We start from the raw sequence: 23301 nt of genomic DNA, 5'->3' as shown, positions 1-23301 counted from the left end.
AAGATACTGGTGTCCAGTGCTGTTTTAGACCACCTTAGGTGCCACCTCTACCCTCCAGCAGCTGCTCCTGCATTGCTGAGTCTCCTTAGACACTTTGCTGGGTCTGGCAGCTCCATGCTGCCTAAGAAATCTTGGGTTGCCTCAGGTAGTACCAGGCACCACTGGCAGCTCCTTCTCTTTTTTTCTATGGCCCTTTCCTGTTGTTTCTCTTTTTGGTTCAATCTGAGCCTTGGTGGCCCAGGAAGTGGGAAGATGGCTGGTGTTTCTGTAGAACTGCAGCTGCCAGCAGTGTTTATGTTGTAGCCACAGCTACTGCAGCAGTGCAGCAAGTGGAGATAAGTGGTGCCAGCTGGTTGTGGCTCGGAGTGTTCTCCTTCCTCTCCCTGAAAGGAAAGAGCAGGAAGGAAAATGATAAAGCAGAGAAGAGTTCATTCCAGCTGTGGATTCAGCTGCCTATCACAAGCAGTAACCGTCAGCACTGGAGGGCAAAGGCCTTGCACAACATCTTTCCTTTGCTTCGGTGGATGTCCAGAACCCACTGGTGAGTAAGGAAAGAGGTCTGAATGGGACAGATCCAGTGAGGATCCCCTGTGAGGGAAGGACTTGCATAACAAGTCCTTGTCACCTCCTTTATGCTCAATATTAGGAAAATTTTTATGATAACTCCATTAATGATATGCAGTTCTTTCTCTGCTCCTCTTCTCTTCCCTTATGTCCCTGTTAGTCTTTTTGAGAATGTTTAGATGTGCAATGCTTTCCCAACCCAAAAAGTAAAAACAGAAAGAAAACTGAGGTTAAAAACCCAGTGTCACTCTGCAGCTCAGCCCTGATGTAGCACCGACTTAACGGCGCAGAACATTTTCTCCTCTGGCTGCCTGTTATCAGCAATGGAAACAGGAAAATGTTGCTTTTTCCAGGCCGTCATCATGAATCCTCTGAGCAGCAGTGACGGATGCAGGAGCGCGATGGCACAGCAGCAGTGTCCCCATAAGGCCTTGCCTGCCTGTGCTGCGTGGGGGGTTGTGCAAAGACTTATCGGATAATTTGTGAGCAGCTGTGACCCAGACAAAGAGCAGTTGTTTTCCCACTCCTTCCCTGCATCCTGTGAGGGAGGTGGGATCCTGGGCAGGGATGTAGGGGGCAAAGAGCATGTCAGCATGCATCTTCCTAAGGCATTCTTCATTTGTTTTGAAGAATTGTTCTCCCTTTTCTGTTAAAGCATATGGTTAACAGAGAAATCGGCTGCATTGTGCCCTAAATCCATGTGGATGCTATTTTTTTTTTCTGATGCAATGAAGCATTCAAACAGCGTATAGCTCCCTATAATGTGGTCTGATAGAGCATCTTCTGTTCGCCACTGTGTATGTGTTTCTTTGATCGCTTTGTGACTAATGCAATTGGAAACATATTCCAAACACAATGATGGGAAGAAAGAGAGGCCAAATTTCCCTTCAGTGCTTGCCATGTGATTATCTTTACTCATGCAGCTTTCTGTGATTCTTTTGCATGCAGCTACTCACTGAGTAGAGTGTCTCCCTGCCTTTTTGACATTAAAGGAACCATCTTTTCACAGAGTGGGGTTTTCCAGGCTAGCAGGAGAAATAACACTGTGTTTCTTAAAGCAGACCTTCTGCAAGTGAGGTTTGTGAACACTGCTGCCATGGGTCAAGGTCTGCTTCACCTCCACAAAGGGAGCAAACCGTGGCCACTGACCCTACAGTAACCTGCCTCACCTCCAGCTGCTCTTCCAGCAGCAGAGAGGTCTCCCAGGCCCTGTGTCACACATGCACTGCTCTGGCTGTTGACCTGTGCCCTTTGTGACACTGTGAGGCAATGGTTTATCAGAGGCATGGTGAAATGCTGCTACTTACCCTAAAAATTCTAAAGACAGAAGGTGAGTTCCTAAGCTTTGATTTGCAAATATCGAGACACCAATCTGCCTGTCCAGGTGGAGAGCCCTGTGCTCACCATCAGTGGGTATTTGAGGCTTTTAGGGCCCCACAGCAACATTATTTTTAAGTCTGTGCAAGCATGAATTCAAGCAGAAAGAAAATATCTGTAAGATTTCAGTGAGAGGACTTGGGGAAGAACCACGAGATAGCAAAGAGCAAATCCAGCATGTGTGTATCTGATGCACTCTGGTTTTTCAGACACTGCTGACACCAGCTTCTAATTCTTTCCAAATGATGAAGCCCTGGAAGGGAAAACATAAGGGTCTCACACTAATGTGATCTGGGGATGTTGCTGTACTTCTGGTCTCTGCTAGCTGGGTTGAATGAAAACACCCACTGCTCCTGAGTCTGTTATCTCCAAGCACAGTAGGAGGAGGTGAGGGCACAACCAACCTGCTGTGTGAAGGTAAATAACCCTGGAGATGAGCCCTGCCCACAGCAGGGATTAGGAGCTCAATGAATTTTAACTCCCAGCCCAAGCCATTCTGCGATTTGATGATTCTATGATCTTGTGTCTCCTGTGGCTCTGGTGCTGTCAGCGGTGCCTCCTCATCTTTCTGAGGTGTTGCTCTGCTCACTCTATATCCAGGAACTCCATATAGGAAGAACAGATGCAAAAAGTGAGACATGGATGAATGAAAGGGATCTTCAGCTTTAGTCCAAACCTGTTTATCAAGCTGAGATTTCATTCCAGACCATTACAATCTCAACCAGGCACAGCAGAAATCACTTCTTCCTTCCTGTTCGCGCAGGCCTGGGTAAAGATGCTGCACGTTGTTCGGAAGAATAAACATCAACCAGCATCACGGACAGCTCATTTCTACCGTCATCACTGATCTCAATCTGTCAACTGCTTTTGCTACTTCTTATTTCTTGGCAAAGATACCCAAGCCAAAGTTCCTTTGGGAGATGCAAAGACAATAGAAGGAAGCATTTGCCTGATGGCTGATGTTGCCGCAGAGCTGGCCAGCGCACATGGAAGTATTGAATTTGTGATGGAAAATGTCATGGGAAAACTGCAGCGATAAGACCTACGTTTCTAAGGACCCCTTTGCTTCCCGGTGCATGCTCCAGCCCTGGCTGGAATCAGCCTTTCTTGGCAAAGCTCCCATCTGCAGCACTGAATGGTTTGGGGACTCAGGTAGGGTAGTTCATTGGTTGCAGTAGATCTCATACTTGCTCTGTTTTCTGCTCCTGAGCCCAACTTGTCACACAGATTTCTGACAGGGATGTTCTGATGTGGAGGTTAATTTAAACCCAAAATACTATCTGTCAGATCTTCCCTTTTCTAGACCATGGAAGGAGCTCTTCCCTCTATGTATTTTGGCTTTTCTCTCTTTCACCAGAAACTTCCTCATTCAGACACAAGTGGTGACTGCTCAGTGCTTCTGCTGCTTGTTAGGCTGTCAGATTCCTTTGTACCAAAGAGATCCTATCTATGCATGAAATGAAACCCATTTACAAAAGAATTGAAAAACATGGGTTCTGTGGTGCTGGGGACAAGGCTGTGGGACTGTATTACACTCTGGTGGATGCATTTCTTTTTCTGTAAACAAGCTCTAAGTGGGAGACACTGCATAGTGGAGCCAGCTCTTCCCATAACAAGTGTTGCTCTGAGACCCACCATATGTGAAGGCCTTAACTGGGAAATATTGTTATGGACCACTGTCAACACAGGAAGCCTACTGAATGTTACCTACTCAGCTGATATCCATTGGAAAACCAAACTGTTTTTAGTGTAGATTTGGAAAGATGCTGTTAGTTTATATACGTTCAGGTTTATTGATCTGTTTTCCAAGCAAAGGTATCAGGAATAGAAGCAAATGCAGATCAGGACAGTGTATCTGGGTACAAGCACAGCTCCCTTCACAGCAACATTATGAGTAGGGTTGTGCTATTTTGAATTTCCATACCTATCTCTCCACTGCTGCTGCACCAGCTTTCATTTCTTTTGCAGATGAGCACATACGGGGAAGATCTGTGTGGTTTTAAAGGGGAAAGACAGAAATGCTTGTTGATAGCACAAGGACGAAGCTGCAGACATTAGTAAGGACATGAAAGGGGAAATGAAGGATGAGCTGAGAAGAAACCGCTGAAAGCACAGGTAAGAAAAGCTACTGAAAAATGAGAGCTGAGAACAGCTGAGAAAAAGATGGGATTTATTGACAGAAATTTGGAAGAAGGGAAGACTATGGAGCTGTCAGCTTCCCCCAGACCAAGTATCATCACAAAATGGTGTGTGGAAACTAGACAAATATTCTCAACTACTGGAATTCAGGAAAGTGAAGGTGATAAAGCTAATTCCAGAAGCATTCAGGATGTTGTCCTAAGAGACGGTGAGGATACAGAGCTGGAAATTTGGAGCCCAATTCTATGGGTAACAGGGCAACACACTGTGCAATAAGCATCTAAAAGAGCGCTGCGAGCGGGCTTAAAAAGACCCAGTAATTGATCATCTTGGGGGCCAGGGATGTTGCCCGCTCTCCTCCCTGCCTCCCGCAGTCTCGCAGCGCCGTACTCGGGCCGCAGGCCGCCTCGCAGCCGGGCGCTGTGGCTGCAGGGGGCGCTCGGACCGAGGAGAGGCGGCCCGGCTTCTCCGCGGGGCTCCGGCAGGGAGCGCTGCCGAGCCGGGCGGGGACGGCCGGGTGTATCCGGGCACGGTGCGGCTGGGATGTGAGCGCTGGGTCGGTGTTACAGAGCTGCGAGGAGGGGAGAGGATCCCGGCGGCTCGGGAGTGGCTGATGTGTATAGAAATGGTACAAGCTTGGGGTTTTGTTTTCTCCCCCAAGGAAAACGGCCTGCGCTGAGCACTGTTCGAATTCATTTCAGAAGATTTCAGTGACATTTTGGAAAGCCAAAGCCGTGAATTCACACCAAAATCAAAGCCGTGCAGCAAACATGCCTTGTAGCTGTGTAATGCACCCGTGCTGGAAGACAATGGCGGCTGTGGCTGCATGTGGGGTGGTGGTGGTGCCAAGCGGCCCCCACGGCCACACAAGGCCACGCTGTGGCTGTGACTCGCTGGCCACAGAGGGCTGAGCCGGAAAATGAATGCTGTGGTCTTCCCATGGCTCCTCACATGGCCCTGGGCTGCACACAAGCGCTCATGATTCACTCCGCAGTCTCTGGGCAACCCAAAGGAGAACCACCCACTCGCTGTAGGGCCTGGTGTCAGCAGGCACAATTGCTGTGGCAAAGCAAAGCCTTGTTCTGAGCTGAGGCACAGCCAGATCCTCCTTCTGCCCATTTCTGTATGGTGATAACACAAAACAGGAGGCAGATGGGGCTGGGCAGGTCTGCATGTTACTGTCCTGTGGTGGCTGCACAGCGCTTGTGGGCAGTGACCCCACAGCCATGTAACATGGATCAGTACGGTAAGAGCTTTTTCCGATCGTGTTCTGAAGGAAAACACAGAGACGCAATGATTTCAGACACCGGCTTCCCATTGTGGCACATGTGCAGTGCTCTCAGATACACAGAAGAAGGAGATGTAGCAGGTTGTAGAGGAGCGAGCTGGCTGGAGCCCACATCCCTACAGGTCCCTTTTTAAGCACCCCTGTTTTTAAATACACTTTCTGTCTACAGAATGACTGGAGATTTCTTTGCTCCAAGGAAAAATAGGAAGGCAGGAAAGATGTAGCATGTAAGAAATAAGTTATACACTATTCCCTTCTTTTATTATTTTTTTTTCCCCATTTTTTCCCCCCTGGTTTTTGCCTGGTCTTTCTCAAATCTTTTCTTTATATTAATTTTCCAATGGTCCAGCAGGGTGAATCCTTAATCTCCAGCCATCCGATTGACCGCGACCAGTCATTTGCAGGCTCTCAGCACTTTGGGCCCTCACGTATGTTCTCTCCTCCTGCTGTTCATAAAACCCTGCCCAGCTGCACACCTCATTGCAGGCTATTTTAGGAAAACTTCTAAAGAAATAACAAAATCAACAGGATCTGACTATTGTGACTGTGGGGCTGGGAAAGTAAAGTGCTAGAAAGGTATAGCAAAGCACTCAGAAGACAATTGACTTGTCCTTTCTCTAAATACCAGCATTTTCCTAGATCCAGGCAGGGCATTTTAGGTTTTGCATCGTGTCATTTGTACGCAGCGCCTCAGCCATTTTACACAGAAAGCCAATTGCAATCTGAAGAGGGAAGAAAGGTTTTCCATCATGATTTGAAGAAAGAAATAACAGACTGAAGTGTGTGTGGGAGGCAGGGGAATAGCAGTGAATAGGGCTGGGCAAATTGTGCCAGCTAAAACTTCCTTTGGGCTCACTCTGCTAATTCAGGCTATCGTATGTTTTAACGTTTATTTCTTATTCAGCCTTCATGGTTAGGGTTTAGTATTTGTGGAAAGGAGCGTGAGCAGGAATAGTAAAGGTCATAGAAGGAGCTAAGTGTTAACTTAAAGAAAATGGGAAGAGGTAAGTAGATTAAACAGCTTAATCCAGTCCTGCTGGACATGGGCTGACCTCTTCCAGCCCTCGCTCCGTAGAGCTGAAATCACTCATCACCACAGTGATGGGACCTGGCAGATGCCAACTGGTTTGCTGAGGAGAGCACTTAGATGCCACGCTGTCAGGGCTGTGCTCGGCTGAGCACACGGACCCTGCTGTGGGATGACCAAGTGATGTGCAGCCCAGTTCTTGCTTCTGCCAAGTTAAGGCCCTGCTCATGTGAGCAACGAGGGTGAAGGGCAGGTAATGGTGTCTGCCTGCAGCAGAGCTTCCTGCTTTACTGCTGTGCCTCCTTTCAACTGAGATGGCTCTCCATGCTTTATGAATTTATGGTCCTTTATTGGTACACACCAGAATGAAGGAAACCGGCCACCAGGTAATATATCCACTGGATGAAAAGTGAAAACTCACACAAACCAGATTTTCAGCAAAATTTGGAGCAGTGAGTGTGAATTGTTGCTCACACCTGCTGCTCTTTTTCCATGGTGTAGGTTCCAAAGGTTGTGGTACTCATTATGAGTAAGGTCTCAAGCCCCAGTCTTCATTCCATCTCAGAAGGCTGTGCTGCACACTGAACAAGTGACTTCCTACTATCTCAAGCAACATGGAAGAGTGGCTGAGCATGCTGTGCTATTCTGGACATAGTAAGAAGGGGAAGGAACTGTGTTTTATCTACAGTAACCATTCTCACATTGCAGAGTGGAAACACCTCCTCATCTCAGCACAAAGAGCGTGCAAGGAGAGCATCCTTTTACAACCAGGAAGCTCTGAAGCCAGGAGTGAATCACACACCAAGCACAATTCATGCCTTGCGAGGCATCTACAGGCAGCCATATCCTCACCCTCTGACTGCGCTGGGTGTTTGAAGAGGAACAGAATAGAAAAGTGTCTCTAGACAGTGATAATGCAGGCCTGAGTAAGTCTATGAGGTGGAGTTATAGAGTAGCAAAGGAATCTGGACTGCAGGAAGCAGGGTAAATAAACTATGAATTAACCTAGTGTGGTAGGGACAATGCTTTTACTGTGAAAAATGATGCTTCATTGTTTCTCTTGGGCACCCCTGGGACTGTCAGTATAAACTGCAGCTGAAAGAGAAGTCAGAGCTTTCTAAAGCCCTGTGCAGGGCACACGGTGCTGCAGGCACCCACTGCTTTGGGCTGCTTCTCCTGGCAGCAGCCAGCTGCAGGCACAGGCAGCGCCGGCTCTTGCCAAGCTCACTGGGCTGCAGGGGTGGTAAAAAAGCTGCCAGCATATTGCCTAATTTTGTCTGGCAAGTCAGACTCACCACAGCTGCCTGGGGCATAGGGGTGGCAAGAACGGCAGGTGGGTGGTGGCATGGGGAGCACAGCGGTACCTGATCCCTGCAGCACTGCCATCTTCCTACCACCGTCCTGTTCTGCAGCACTTGCAGACTCTTTTTATTGGGATATGGTGGTCAGTTCCCAGTCAAAGTGACCCATTCACCTTCTTTCCCTTGTTTAAGCAGGAGCTTTTCTCTCCAAGCTTTGTGCGTTCCATGAAGACAAATTATTGTGCCTCTGGACAGGGGAAAGGCAGTTCCCTGGGCTCTCTCCTTTGTTGCCATCTGCATTGCTCCTCACATAAGCGCTTCATCTGCCTCTTTGAAGTGGTAACGTTTCCCTTCATCTTAAATTTGTCTCAAATTTAAAGCCAAGGAGCCACTGAGTCCCTACTTTTGGCAACATCCATTCCCCATGAGCACCTTCTGCTGCCATCCCCAATGCATGCCCACCCCAGGCTGAGCATGGGCAGCTGCTGGGAAGCTTGTGAGCAGCAAGCCATCCAAAACACAGCTCCTGCATCCAAATGTAGACATATGCTCAGATCAAAACAACAAGAAGGATTTTTCATTTGTGAAGGGCCAACTCCAAACCTGTGCTCAGCAAGGTGTCTGTGATGGCCAAGGGACAGCAGATTCAGCTGGTTTGGACCAACTTTGGCATTTTTTCTTCTGCTTTAGTTTGCCTATCAGCTGCCTGCAAGTCAGGGTTTCCTGGCCAGCAGCTCTCAGTTACCTGTTTTCACTGGCCTTGATGTTTAGCACATCAGAATGCTTTTCTCCCTCTTAATCCCACATCAGTGGGATCCCACAACTGCAGATATGGGGTGGGCTGGGCACTGGGTGGGGGCTACAGTAGATGAATAAACAGGGAGATGATTTCGTTCTGCTGAGGAAACAGAGAGGTCTGAAAAGCTGCCCGAAAATAACACAAGAGCTGCTGATCTCAGAGAAGAAAATAACTGAAAGCTCAAATGAAGGTATTGAAAATCAAAGCTTAAAATAAATGACAACCCATTAGACTAAATCTGAACTGTGCTAAAATTCTACTGGATGAAAAAGCTGCTATGGAAATAGTGCTGAGCAGCTGGGAATGGGACGAGCTGCCCTGGTTTCCTTCGATCTCTGGAGCTGAGTGCTGCTGAGGAGTGATTCCATTGCAACCCTGGATACATCCCACAGATACTGAGATGGGGAGGGCTGAGACTGATTAAAAAATGCTGCTAGGAACATAAAGGCAGAGGTTCTCAGTCTCCAAGGGGCCATAGAGCTGTTCTGAACCAGCACGCACTGGCTGTTTCCCATCTCCTCCCGTTCCTACAAGTCATAGGGAAGGAAATACAATTTGGAATGTCTGTATTTTTTTTTTATTATTATGTTTTAAATTCTATTCTTGATCACGTTCAATAACAATTCAAAACGGGATGGGTCTAATCCAGTTTTAGTTGAAACAAACAAGCGAGCCAACAAAGCGGTGCGGTTCCGGTCCCTTGTCATTGCCCAGCACAGGGCACGGAGCCTTCCCAACTGCAGAAGGTAAGAAGGGCTCCAATAGTTTCTGGTGTGAGACTGGGGCTCGGGGCAGCCGTAGATCCAAGAGCAGTATTTTTATTTATTGATCTATTCATTTTTAGTTTGAATCACCAAACGCAGAGTTTGAAAGCATCGCAATGAGGTGAAGCAGCGTGGTACAGCTCCCAGCCCCGCTCCCCCGGGTCCCACCCCCCAGCCGTGCTCCCGCGGCACCTGAGCGCGGCGGGGCCGTGCCGGGGCGGGCCGTCACATGCGCGGCGCGGCGGGAGCCATTGGCCGCGGCTGAACCGCGGGCGGCGCTGGGGGCGCTGGGCCGGGCCGCCGGCAGCCGGTGCCGTCCGTGCGCCGGGCCATGCGGGTGCGCGTCGCACGCGGGGAGCGCGCTGCAGGGCGCCGCTAGGAGCCGAGCCCGCCCGGCCCGGCCTCCCCTCGCCGCCCGCAGCCGTCCGCATGGCAGAGCGGCGGGAGTGAGCGCCGCGGGAACCAGCCGGAGCCCCGGGAAGGTGCGTGTCCGCGCTCGGCTCGGTTCGGCCCGAGGGGTCCCCGTCGTCCCCGGGCGCGGCGAGGCGGGCGGCGGAGTCCCGAGCGGGGGCGGCGGAGGGACCGCGTGGGCAGCCCCGCGCCTGCTCCGCGGTTTCCCGGCGACCCGTTCTTTCTTTATTACCGTTTCATTTTATTTCGCGTTTTCTTTCTGTTATCTGTAATTCCGCCTTCGGATCGGCCGGGCTCTGTCTGCCCACGTTCCGGGGCTGCCCACGCCGCCGTTCCTCTGCCGGGCCCCGGGGCGCGTCCGCTGCGGCTCCGCGGGGCAGCGCAGCCCTCGCCGGGCGCCGGCTGCATTTTCTCGAGGCGTCCTCCCCGGCCTCCCCCCGTTCCCCTCTCCCCGGTACGCGGCGATACCGATCTCTCCTTCCTCCGTGAGCCGGGCGCAGCCTCGCGACCTCCATTTCCCCCCGGCCCCGTTGGAAGCGCCGCCGTTCCGGCGTCCCCCGAGGGTCGGTCCGGCGGTGCAGCGCGACCCCTGTCCCCCGCGGCAGGTTGCTGGGGCTGGAAAATGGAGGGCGGTGGCGCTGAGCGGCCCCGCCGTGCGCTGGGGACGGCTCCGTGTACTTCCTGTAATGGTGGTGCTGAAAGTGATGTGCTGCTCGGCTCCGCCGCCGCCGCGGGGAAAGGAACCACCTCGCCGCTCGCGTTGGGTGCGTGCCGCTCACCGGCATCGTCAGCTGCGGCTTTCAAAGCGACACGGGGAAAGAAGGGTTTTCTTGGCGGCGGTGGGAAGCGGCCATCCTTCATCTCTAGGACTGGAGGTGGGGATGGCTGTGCCCCCTCGTTGGGGTCCTGGATCGGAGCTATCAGAAGGCGTTCGCAGCCCAGGCAGGGCCGAGAGAGCCCCTTCTGTTTGTTTCCCTCTTCAGAGAAAGAAGAGAAAAACGCTTCTTCAACTTGGGAGTAAGGGTTGGTGGTACGGGCAGCATAATTTGCACTTGATTGCCATCTTAAATGAATGCAGCAAGGCTTTCTCCAAGGCCAGGGTCGTGTTTGTTCTCTGTGATTTATAGATTCCCATTAATCTTTTGTTGTTGCGTGAAACCAATTTATGGGGCTCTGACCCAGGGATGTGCTGCCCTGGCTGTATTTTCTGTGCTGTGCACCATTTTCTTTGATGTTTCTGTGCGAGCGTTGCCTTCACAGTCACAGTAAACTCATTTGGAGCTCTACTTGCATCATGCCTAGCGTGAAGAATGCTTCTCTGCTATGTCTGCTGGGTCTGTGCTTTTGCACATAATGAAAAGGGAATATTGAGATCGATGCTGTTATTTGCAAGCAGGGTCACTGTGATAGAGCAGCCAAGCTCACGGAGCCTACTTGAGGACAGGCAGAGCAAGGAGCAGTGCTGAGCAGCACTCCAGGCTGTGGGATGTGGATGTGAAGAGGGATGCGGATGTGCAGCAGGTATCTGCCCCAGGCCCAGCACCTCGGGAGGCAGCAGACAGCTTTGTGCTGTGCTCAGTGCTGGGTGGGAGTTGAAGCAGCAGAACAGCAGCTGAGAATGCCAATGGAGGAAACAGTGCGTGCGTTCCTGTGGTCAGGAGCACTTGCGGCCACGTGTGCTGCGCTGGGTGCGGTTCTGCCAGAAGTGATTGTGCTGAGGCTCCTGGCGTCCAAGCAGCTCTTGTTGCTTCTCTTCATCTTCCTATTGCTCCTGTGCAATGTGTTCAGGTCCCATTCAAACCCTGATGAGGGTAGCGCACATAAATAGATACCAAACCAAGCGCTGTGTTGCTGGCTGAGGTTCTCCTCATGTTGCCGGCTGTGTCAGCGCCTCGCTGGGCTGCCAGGGAAGCAGTGCTGGCTCGGCGCCTCGGCTGGGTCTGCTGTGCCTCCCCTGCTCCTCTGGCTGGGGATGCTGCTGATCGCAGGGCACTGATGGGTGTCCTGTGGTTGAGGCCATTTGATCCGTGGGGCTGGTGATGGCTGTTTTACTCAGAAGTGGTTTAGTTACTAGCGGTGCCGTGGGGGATGCCAGGAAACTGTTTTCTCAACTGGTTGCAAACAGAGGAGAGTTTTACGTAGTTAGTGGTGTGGCAGGTGGTTTTGTTTTTGTTTTGTTGTCAAATAATGAACTTGAAAGGCTTTTCTCCTTTTCAAAAGCACAATCTGTATCTTCAGCTAATCCATGAAAATACCTTTAATATTCATAGAACACAGCAAGCAGTATCTACCTTAGACTCAAATATCAAATGGAAAGAATAAAACATTAAGTTTCCGCAGTTTAAATTTCTCTTTTATTTTGTTGGATTGAAACTAGACTGCGCTGTTCTCCTTTGGCTTGTTTCGTTTCCTTTTTGTTTGATTTGATTCTATTGTTTTTTTTATCTCTTTGCCATGTGGAGACGATACCATTATGCTATTGATATACTAAAAGTAGCGGAAATAAATTCAAAGTTTCTGGGGAAAATTATGTAAGGACTTATTTGTGCTTTTGCATAACTGGCACATTAAACTCTTTTTTTTTTCCCTAACAAGCAGTGCAAAGCCTGTGGACTTCACCGTGCAAAGACTTGTGGATATGACTAATTTTCTGCTCATGTGCAGTCTCACGAGCACGCCTGCTTGCAGGAGGCTCTCTGGGGTCACGGCAGCGCTGCTTCATCTTGGAGTGTTTTCTCTTGGCTGTGAGTGGGGCTGGACCTGGAAGTATTTACCAGAAAGCGGCTGAAACACAGAGAAGGATGCCTGTGAAACACTATTTTCTAGGAACTATCAGCATTGCATTCATAAAAGCTGATAATGGTTTTAAAGCAGGTCTGCATCTGGTACCTTGAGGAGGCTTTGAAACACGCTTTTTCAAAGTTTGGCTTTCCTGCATTGGGGATGGGTTTGGCTGGAGATCTTTTGGTCTAAGCAAATTGAGTGCAATTTTCTTTTAGCTGTCTAACGAAGAATAGGTACTGATTGCTTGCCAAACAATGTTTCCCCTCAGGGATTCCATACAAATTTAGGAAAGAACAAAGCCAGCGTTTCTAGTGTTTAACTTGATGAGAATCATCCTGGGGTTTGGCACGTTAAAAAGCAAAGTGCGTCACAAGTCAGGTTGGCACTTTCTAATGCCATCCGTAATACTCATTTCCACATCACTGAACTTACACTGCTTCCATCTTTCCCTCACCACAAATCTCTATAACTAAAAGATTTGAGTCTCTTTTTGGTTGTTTCTATATTTTTTTCAATGATATTCTTCCAGCCTGGCTCCCTCCAGGGGTGGATAGAGGAGGCAGCTCAAAGGCTGGCATGGAGTGCCTCCCTGAGTGCTCAGGAGGCATCCTTGGAAGGAGGGGGCTTGTTTTCTTGGAGTCATCCAGCCTTTTTCCCAACACCTAGAGGGAAGCAGTGCTACGGAAGAGCGCTTGTCTGCACCAAGAACCTGTTTGTTGGCACTGTGTTAAAAGGAACGCCTCCCCTTTTCTTCCTTCTCATGCGTAAACCAGGCTGTGAAAGCATGTTGTTCATGTAGTCCCAGAGCTGTTCTTAACTGCAATTTTACTTTTTTCTACTTGAGCTCATTCCTCAGAAGTGTTTCGTTCTGAGGCTGAAGTACTTGTGATACTGAAGGTTTCTGAAATGATCCCTGTATGAAATACAGTCACCCTTAGGGAAGGGAAGGAGGGAGAAGTTGTTTGTTTTTCAGATTTTATTTTATTTTTTCCTTGTTTGAGGCAACTTGGTGAAGTAGAAAAGATAGCCAGGCTGTAGGTGTGTGGCATCCAGCAGAGGGTGAGAGTAGCGATTGCCTTTATTCCCTGTGGTCCTGCATTTTGTGTTGTCTGATCCTCAGGAGAAATGGCCCAGTTCTTGTGACCTGTCCTGCTCCTTCTTAGCATTAAGATTGAGCTCTCTCTGTGTGTGGTCTCTCCGTTAAACAAAGTTGGGCATCTCAGGTGTTCTGTCTCACAGAGGGTTGCCTTGAGCCAGGAAGCTGCAGTGGAATATTTCTTTGACCCGAAGAGCAGACATTACAGATAAATGTTATTGCTACCTGTTGTTGTCAAGTGGCTCTTAAAACTGAAAAAAAGGCACAGTTCCCATACCAGAGTTTTAAACAGCCTTAATATAAATCTCTTTCTCCTTACTTGCTCAGCGTCCAGGTTGTGTCTCTGCATTTCCCCAATGCTAGGACCACATCTGGGACTGCCCCATGCAGATGTCCCTTGTTGTGTTGGATGCATTATTTCTGTTGCCCCCTGGATCTGGCTGACGTGAGGAGATTGACGGTAGACAGTGTACTCCCCATCCCTGCTGAATAGATCCACTGCGAGAAGATTGGCCCAAATATGGTGATTCTTTATAGCCTTTCCAGTGAAGCAGCAGGGCAGGCTCTTTCCCACCCCCACACAATTAAGTGAGTGTAAAGCCTCAGCCAAGATGCAAAGAATGAAGTCCAAGGGGAAAAAAAAAACACACTAGTCAGCACTGAGATAAGTTTTCTCTATAAAGTTGTTTGTGTTGCCCTTGGGTTCTGCAGGAGATGGGGCTGCCGCACCTTATGTGTTTTCAAGCCTGGCTGATGTCATAGATGCCAACATGCCCTTAAAAGCAGTGTTGGTTTCTTGGTTTGCTTTTGTAGGTTTTGTGTGAAGAACTTCATTTTAGCTGCAGCACTTTGCGAACTTCCGATTATAGCTGTAAGGAGAAAACATTGCATGTGGTGTCTGAGTGATGTGTCTGTTCTTCAGCCATCACAGCATGGGAAGGAAGGGGCACCTACACACTTCCAGTTGGTGTGAGATCTTAAAGAATGCCTGTGCCCACGATAGCCCCGGTGTGAGCTTGCCAGAGCTGTGTGCTGGGGGCAGAGAGGGTTTGGTAACCTTGTAGTACTTTAAGGTCAAAAGAGAAGCCGGTCATGCTGAGATTGTGTGTACCTTTATGTGTGTATGTACTAAGTTGATTTTGGCATCTTCTGTCAACAAAAGGTATAGGTTGTGTTAAATACAATGATTAATAAGAACCAGGCTTATACAACAGTACTTTGCTAGTCACTGAAAATAGCTTCTTGGTTCAAAAGCTTCTTCTGTGAATATTAATATTTTATACAGGAGTATTATGTAATAGACATTTTGTTGTCTTTGCAGTCTTGCACAGAGGAGCACATCTTCCACCTTGTGTCATTGTGGTTGTTCAGTGTAAATTTGCTCATTAGACCAATGCAAATATCAATGAATGATTTTTTAAAAAGCCCATCTTGCATATCTGTACGTGGGGCTCTGTGTACAGACCATGGGAAGGGAGGGCAGGAATCAGGATCAGATGGTCACTGCCTGAAAATGTGAGTGAGAAGTGGGAAGGGTAATGGGTGTGCTGTCCATTCAAGCTCTGTTGTGGTCACAGACACTTTCTGCATGCGTTAACAATTGCTTTCATTAAGGATGCACAGAGGAACCAGACTTCACGCTTAGCCTGACTGCTGTTTAAAAATACAGCCTCACAAATCTACGTAGAGTTCCTCTCAGTGGCTGCCATCCAACTTACTGTCTGTCTAATTAAGTTAAGAAATAATGCTTGAGCTACCTTAGCCTGAAAGAGGAACTGACAAAAGGAACACAAAACTTTTTATATGTTTGAGCTTTTTTCTTTTTTGGCCCCTGGAATGAGAAGGCAGACACACAGAGCTGCAGGGCTGGGTGCTCAGTGTGAACACCCCAGTGGGCAGCAGGTAGCAGAGGGTCTGATAAGGGCTGTGGGGAGGAATGGATCTTGGGGGCAAGAGTAAGCTGAGAGTGAGACTGAGGTGTACAGATAAAATGGGAATGTGGAAAGCGTGGCAGTTTGGACAAGACTCCAGTGGTTGAAAATCATGGTTATGTTTTCTATTTGTTTGGTTTTAGTGTGATTTGACTGAAGATGTACCTAGATTGGAAGGAGAGTTAATGAGCGTCCATATTGGCATCAGTTGGTTTAACCAAAATGGATATTTTAAAGGACCTGCTGAGCCAGTGTTGTGGTAGAGCAGGAATGGTAAAGCATGCGTGAGAATCAGAAAATAGAAACACCAAATAGGTGTTTGAAAATGGAAAAGATAATAGCAACAGTGTGGCAAAGGCAAGGAGATGGCAGAATCATTGAGGTAAACATTGAGTAAACATACAAGGAAATCTTGAAGCATTAGACTGTGCATAATCCTCTGTATGTGTAAAGCATGCTTGTGCTGCTTGTGCTGGGGGTGTGAGCCCCTCTCCAGCAGCAGGGCTGCATGCTCCTGTCTGGGTGGCCAAATCCTGCTAAGTGAAACTAGTCCGGAAGCGTATTGCAAAGCAATATAGAACTGCGTGTAGACTTACACATCCATTACAACACATTTAGCTGACACGTGTGGGCTTCTAGGTTGGACTGTTAAGAGCCTGGCTTTACCCCCACCATATCTGTACTGTAAAGCTGCAGTGTCTGTGTGCAGGGCAGCCCAGAGCTGCAGGCAGCGTGTGGGCAGTGGGGCAAGGACAGACACAGTGCTGCTCCTCCACTTCCTCTCCTCCCATCGCTTCCTCCATCTTGGGACTTCCTCAACGGCTGCTTGCTGACTGAGCTGGTAAGGTCTTGTACTTTGCCTGCTGTGCGGTAAAGGACATTAGCACTAGAGCTGCCACCGGCAGCCCCCGCTCCTGCTGTCTGAGTCAGTGCAGCAACAGAGCATCCTGCCCACTTCCCCAGCGGGTCTTGGTTTGCTCTGTTTTAGTTGCCTTTCTTGCTTTGGAAGCAGCAGGAGAGGCATGAAAAAGAAGGGGCAGATGGTGGGGAGCCCCTGAAGTGGAGAGGTGGTGTAGGAAATGCTGCAGCAGAGCTCAGGTGTGGGCTGGGAGCAGAAGCAGGGCAGTTCCTGGCCTGGCTGCAGCAGGCTGCTCACCCCACTGCCTGCCTGCTGCCCCGGGCCCTGTGCTTCACCCAGGCACAGCTGGGGAGTGGGTGGGAGCCTCTGGAGCAGCAGGGTGGCCTCTGTCAGCTGGAGTGGGTTGTGAAACCTCACTGGGAGATAGCAGCAGAATCTGGTATTTATCTGGTTGGGTTACATGCTGCTTTTGACAATGCTTCTGGAGTAGGTTTCTGCGCTGGCTTGGGGGTTTTCTTCACTCGTGGTAGTGTGACATTTTTCCTGTGTGGCGCCTTGTTGTTTGTCTTTCTCATGCAGCAACAAGGGAGGAAGATGGCATTTTAACCAAAGCAACTGTCAAATGTCGGCTGCTGGTTGGGCGCTGGGAGAAGTGTGGAACTGAGAATTACTCGGTTGTTGTGAAACTCAACCTCATAATGAGTGAAACTGCTTCATTTGTAGTTATTCTATTAACTGAGTTCTTTTCCCCAAGATCTGCGATTCTTCCCCCAAAATACTGTGACTTCTCTCACTTTTCATTTTTTAAAGCAGAATTCACGATAATTTGCTTTGCAAATGTGTCATCTGATTTCCTTCTATCACTGTGCTAGCAGCGATTGTTTCTCTTCTGAGCACAAGAAAAGTAGTGCTTTTATTAGTGGGGAAAAAAACACATTTGATTGAGTGACTGCACGTTAGCTGCAACATATAGGACATGGTGTGTAGTGGTGGAATGAGCTGCACCAGCGATGCCCAGTGGGGTGATGCCATAACCTGGTGATTTATATGGCATTTTTCCTATTTTAGTATTAGTATTTCTATTTCTTTAACCAAAATCTTATTCCTGAGTGGTTTTTCTTGTGATTTGTTTCCTTCCACCTTTCCTCTTGGTATATTCCAATTGGTCTGCTGCTTCTGCCCTGGAAAGGGGATGAGGCAGGTGGTAGACCTCAGCTGGCTTTCAGATTGGAATAGAACTTGTCTGTGAGGGTTTTCCTTCTCTTCATACTGCACTGTTGTGGTCTTGGTGCTTAGCCTCTGCTGATACCTATCCTTAAAGGCTGATGCGTTTTCCATAAACACAGTGCTCTTGCTTTGTCAGTGGGAACTGCCTTTGCCTTCTGTTTTTAAGAGCGGATTGTTGCCTTTGGCATGGCTGCAGAGGAAAGGCTGATGTACGGCAAACCCTTCTGCTGTGGATCTGTGACCTCGCCAGGGAGGTTACAGAAACAGCCAAGGGGAACGGCCCCGCGGCCATCAGAGCATTCTCTGTCAGAGCTCAAGTACGCTCCAAAGGTCTGTCCTGAAACTGCTCACTGCCGATGTTTGTGTTCACTCAGGGCTTTTTTTCCCATGTATTTAAAAGCAACAACAAAAAAAACAAAAAAAACCCAAAAAACCAACTCTGAAGCCTCTGTTTCTGGTGCTGCAATGCAAGTTCTCCCAAGAGACCACTTGGCCACTTTGCAATCCCCAGCCTTTGTGATGGAGGGAAAGGAAAGCCCTTGCAATTACCTGGTGTTCTTGACAGGACCTTCCTGTCTCCTTATGCAGGTCCCTGTGTGCAGCAGGGCCTGGCAAGCAGCTCCCTGTGGGCTGCAAGGTGGGCTGTGCTGGGAGTGCAGAGTCTCTGGGTGCTGGCTGTGGAGCAATATCAGCACACCTAGCAGCTTGCTCTGTGTTGGCTAATTGGAGGCAGTTACCGTAAAATACTTGATTTATAATGAGGCATACTTAATAAGCAGCAAATGAAAATAAATACTGATGAATAACGTGCCGACACGTGGCTGCTGGCTTTGCTGAGCTGCTGCTTTCCGTCCATGGACTCCACTCGGCCTGAGCAGCTGGAGGGGACCAGAAGGCAACTCATTTAGGATATTTCTGAAATTATTAATATGAAGGTGTGCTCAGCCTTCCCCAGAGACCAGGGGTTGTGGGGAGAGGGTGACTAATATGCTACTTCTGTGTCGTAGAGCAGTGTTTCTGTGACCCCCTTGTAGCAATACGTCACCTGGCTGCTTTGATTCACATCTGTTTGTTTTTGCACAGGAAGCATCCGTGGCACTCCTCAACATGAGCCAGTGACCAGCAGCGCCTGGCGTGGTGTCACCAGAGCCTTCTGGAGCCACAGCTCAGCCCAGCTGCAGCCAGAGGAGGGAGGAGGAAAGCACAGCCTGGTCAGGTACGGGGCTGGGAGCGGGGCAGGCTGCCAGATGCTGACCTGAAGTGAGATTGTGAACGATCCTTAATTTAGAAAAATAAAATGCAGAGCTCTGTTCCTTAAGAAGTGTTGCAGATGCCACACCATGGCCCAGGAATGACATCTACATCATCCCTGTGCCTGGCGTGGATGCATACTGTAAGCTTCTTTCTGTACTGGATTGGAGGTGAATGTAACCAGATGCAGCTTCATGCTTTCTGGGATATCTGATTTAGATATTCAGTGTGTGATGCAGCCCAGTGCTTGCCAATACCTGTACCAAGGCTCCGTGTGGGTTGGAAAGAATTGGCTGGGAATGCTCGTAGTGACTGTTGAATGCTGAAGAGCGATTTCATGTCTTGAAGGACAGATATTTTTCTTTAAGTGCCAGCTTTCAAGAAGCACTAAGTTGTATGGTACAGAAGAGTTGATGAGTTTTAGGACAAAACCAACTGTCAGCTCGATAACTGGTTTTTTTTTTTTTTTCTTTTTTTTCTTTCTGAGATTCCCTTAACTGTTCTGGGAAACTGGTATTTATTCTTGTGTGCGCATCTTTCAAACTGTCATACATCCAAGGGGCTTTGTTAGGCTCATCTTTGATAAAGACAGTCAGAGGAGTTCAAGGTTTTGGTGTACTGTTATTTTTTTTCCTTACATAACTGCACTTTTCAGTTGATGTGGAGCTCCTGTTCTGAGGATCGTGTTCTGAAATGTCTCGTGCATGTTCTCTGTGCACATCAGCGATTCAGGAACAGGACTCGTGCCGCTCACACAATAGTTGGGACGACCACAGCCCACAATTTTCTTTTGGAAGAAAGTATTATCTGAAGAGGCACAGTGATTTTCACCTCGGGTGATACTTTCTTTCCAGAAATATCAGCATCTGTCCCTTAGATTGTTCGAATTCATTACAGTCACAGATTGATGTTACTTTTTATTTATTTATTCCACGTCAAAAAAGTTGGATTTTTTTTTTTAGATTATTCATTTTGAACAATATTCTTAGTGTTTTTGGGGTGATTTCCAGCTCAGTCTGATTACATCTTTCCTGGCATGGTTAAAAAAGGGGAGGGAGTCTTTCTAGCATGCTGTGGGGAAGCCTTCACTGTTTTGTCTTGGGAAATAGGAATTAGCATTTATTTGATTCAACAATCAGCTTCCTGCTTCACAGGGAAGAGATAGAGGTTCATTTGCCTGCAAACATCCCTCCTGTGGAGCGTCTTTGTCAGGGAGATAGAGGAAAGCTGGTAGTGACTGGGGAAATAGCTGCATAGCAGGATGAAGAGGGATTACTGAGGCATTACTAGAAAACATATAGCTATGTGCAGGACCTCATGTACTCCACAGACAAGCTGACCTAAATTCTGCAGCCAAGCCTTCCTGGTTTCTGTATTGATGGGATGTGGCAGGCTGGATGGATAACCCGCAGCAGATCTGTGTTTGAAGGAGAGAAAAAAAAAAAGGGCAGGAGAGAAATTTATATTTGAGTGTAAACACAGACAGGGCTGTCATTATGACTGAGCTTAATCTGCCTAACACTTAGGGTTTTGGTTTTTTTTTTGCTTGTTTCTTAACCATCAGTTCTCAATTTTTAAGTACTTCTCATCAGAATGAAATGGTAGTATAGGTATTCTCATTAGGAAGAGTGGAGAGGTTCTTTAATCCTGGATTTAAAGTAGGTGGATGGTTTTACTCATTAGAGGCTTTTACAGATGGTTTAGCAAATAAATCCTCATATGCATCTTATATCAGTATATCTTTTCAGTAGAGAAGCAATTAACTGGCCTGACACTCAATCATCCCTTGGAGGGTGTATGGAATAGGATTAGTATTTGTTTGTCAAAAAATGGAATAGCTTCCACGTATGTTTTGAGGTTATATGTTTATCTCTGAAGGTTACTATACACAAAAGACCACGTGGGAAATGAAATGCCACCTGTGTCAAAGTAAAGTTGTAGATTCTGACCTGCATGCAGAGCTCTGCTGCTGTTACTGCTTATGGTAGGGCTGTGACTTGGCAGTTTGGTTTCTATTGGCACAGACCCGGTGTGATGGCAGTATTTGTTTCCTCCCTTTTTCTGTGGAAGGAAGCTATACTGATGCAATACTCTCCTTCCCCTCAGCCCTCACACATGCATGCTTTCTTTAACGTGCCTCACCACTTCCTCCTGAGGTGCCCCTATGGCAACAAGGGACTTTTCAGCTGTTGCTGCTGGAGCTGGGTTTGAGGAAAAGAATGGTTTATGAGTGCAGGAAAAAAAAAATTGCAGCCACTGTTTTCTGCAGTAAGGTATTTGCTGGCAGAGCTGGGAAGCCTTCCCCTCATCGAAAGAGGAGAGATTCTTGACTGGTACGGCTAAATCAGCAAAACATTGGTGTGTCGGGGGCTTTACTGTGCAAGTGTTCTGGTCTGGTGACTGGGATCAAGTGTGAGTGTAGTATATACTATATATAAATTGACATCTGGAAACCCATTTCACAAGAGTGTAAGCTTTAAGCTCTTTTGAATTTAAGAGGAATTTCTGCAGCTGCAGACTGACGAGGTGCCAGGGGAAATAGTGATACCTTCAAACACAGCTCGTTTATTTTAAATCACATTTCACTGATGTGCTTTTAAAAACAGCTTGTTTGTATGAGCTATTTGTTTTACTTTATGCTCACAGCAAGTGGCGGTGTCACTGGGAGTAGAATGAAGGGGACCTGAGGAAGGCAAAGAGTTTCTTGGTTGTTTTCTTCCTTTATTTCTTACTGCAGCACCGGTGAGCAGGGCACGAATTGTCCCTCAGTGTGGTGTAAAACAGAACATGAGCTCTCTGGAGGCAGGTAAATCGAATGGATTTACTTGGTACACATCAGCTCAGTCTGTGAGCAAACTGCAAGTGCACTGATATCACACTTCCCGTTCAGAAGTAATGTGAGTCAGTGTGCACTGAGCTGCACACCGAGTACCAGGGTCAGCAGTGCTGGGAGTCCTTGGTGCTCCGTATGCTGGAGCTGTGAGCCTGCAGCAGGAGGGGATGGTGGCAGTGCCTGCTTGCTTCTGAAAATAAAGGGAATGTGCTCTTGTGGTGGCTTTGACTGTGATTCCCCCGGGGCTGAAATGTGTACTGAGGGAGATGTATGTTTTTAAGTGACCTCCAGCTCTGGGATGGGGCTTTGCTGGCATCCTCACCATTCTGCCTACTCCTGTGTTATGTGGCCATTGATGTCAGCCATGATGTTGGTGTTGCCTGTGGTTGGTGAGGTGCTGGCAGTGCAGTTGTAGCCGGTTCCAGCCAGCTACTGCTGGGTCAGAGCCTGTCACATTGGTTGTTGGAGCCCACACTGCTGGGCAATAGGCAGGGCAGCAGGCAGTGAGACCTGGGCTGCTCTGCGGGGCTGTGGGGCACTTGGTGGCCTCATGGAGACAGAGAGCTTGGCTCCAGCACATTGCTCTGCCACTCCACTTCTCAGAGGAACAGGAAACACAGTGAGAACAGGCTTGTGGGTTGGGATAAGGACAGGAAGATGGCTCACCAGATGCCATCACAGGCAACAGGCTCATCAGAAGGGAGATTAATTTTATTTATTACACGTTGATAACAGATGAGAACAGTGAGAACTAAAAGCACCTTCCTCTCATCCACCCTCTCCTACCTCCTTCCCCCAAATGGCACAGGGGAATGGGGAATAGGGTTGCAGTCAGCCCCTAGTGCTTTGTCTTCGGTCACTTTCTGCCCCTGTTTCATGTGGTGTCCCTTCCATGGGATGCTGTCCTTCCAAAACTGATCCTGTGTGAGCTTCCTGCAGGCTGCAGCTCTCAAAGCGCTGCTCCAACATGGCTCTGTACCACAGGGCCCATCCTTCAGGAGTGCTCTGCTCCAGCATAAGTCCCACAGGAGTCTGCTCTCTGTGGACTCTACGTCCTTCAGGCCACATCTGTTGCTGCACCATGGGCACTTACGTGGCTGCACATGGACATCTGCTCTGCACAGTGCCCAGGGGCTGCAGAGGGCAGCCTGCTCCTCTGTGGGCCTCTCCTGGGCTGCAAGGAGCTTCTGCTCCGAGCCTGGAGCACCTCCTGCCCTCCTGCTGCACTGACCTTGAAGGCTGAGGGCTCGTTTATCTCTCATTTTCTCTATCTCTCTTTTTATTTTTCTCTCCTGGCTGCTTTATTTCAGTGCTGCTGTGGTTTAGCTGTAATATTGTGTCACTCTGTTCACAGTTTTTCCTGGGCTCCTTATGGAAAACTTTTGTGTTTAAATAAATAATACATTCCTTAGTTTTACTTATTATTTCATGTGCTAGAGTTTGTTTGCAATTAGAACATTCTACTGCCTCTAGTGATTAAATATAATAAACCTGGCTTTTGCTGTCAAGTTTCCAAACTTTCCATGCATCTCATGTAGTAACTCTTGCTCAATGTTTTAATGGGAGCTGTAGAAAAGTTTTCTGTGCATAGTTAGAGGCATCAACCTCTTTCCCATGCCCTTAACACTTCCCCAGGAGCTGGGCAAGAGG

At 48.3% G+C, this 23301-nt stretch overlaps 1 protein-coding gene and 1 long non-coding RNA gene across 4 annotated transcripts in view; both read left to right on the top strand.

Annotated features, from left to right (window-relative positions):
- The first annotated feature begins 2389 nt into the window (after positions 1-2389).
- LOC116653796 (uncharacterized) lies at positions 2390-7403 on the top strand. The gene is made up of 2 exons (XR_004308253.2): positions 2390-3093; positions 3910-7403. It is a non-coding gene; the product is annotated as an uncharacterized LOC116653796 (long non-coding RNA).
- Positions 7404-9568: 2165 nt separating this feature from the next.
- LRRC8D (leucine rich repeat containing 8 VRAC subunit D) overlaps positions 9569-23301 on the top strand; it is a 45589-nt gene continuing 31856 nt past the window's right edge. The window contains exons 1-2 of one of the 3 annotated variants that reach the window (XM_015870241.3): positions 9569-9741; positions 18651-18783. The gene's annotated coding sequence lies outside the window, so the exon portion shown is untranslated. Of the gene's footprint in view, positions 9742-10320; positions 10435-18650; positions 18784-23301 lie in introns of those variants that run through there. The other 2 variants (XM_085511400.1, XM_015870242.3) reach the window with 2 other exon arrangements.

This window comes from Coturnix japonica, chromosome 11 (assembly GCF_054131305.1).
Source record: "Coturnix japonica strain WE chromosome 11, WE-NBRP24, whole genome shotgun sequence".
Lineage (NCBI taxonomy): Eukaryota > Metazoa > Chordata > Aves > Galliformes > Phasianidae > Coturnix > Coturnix japonica.
This window is presented reverse-complemented; position numbering and strand designations above follow the sequence as displayed.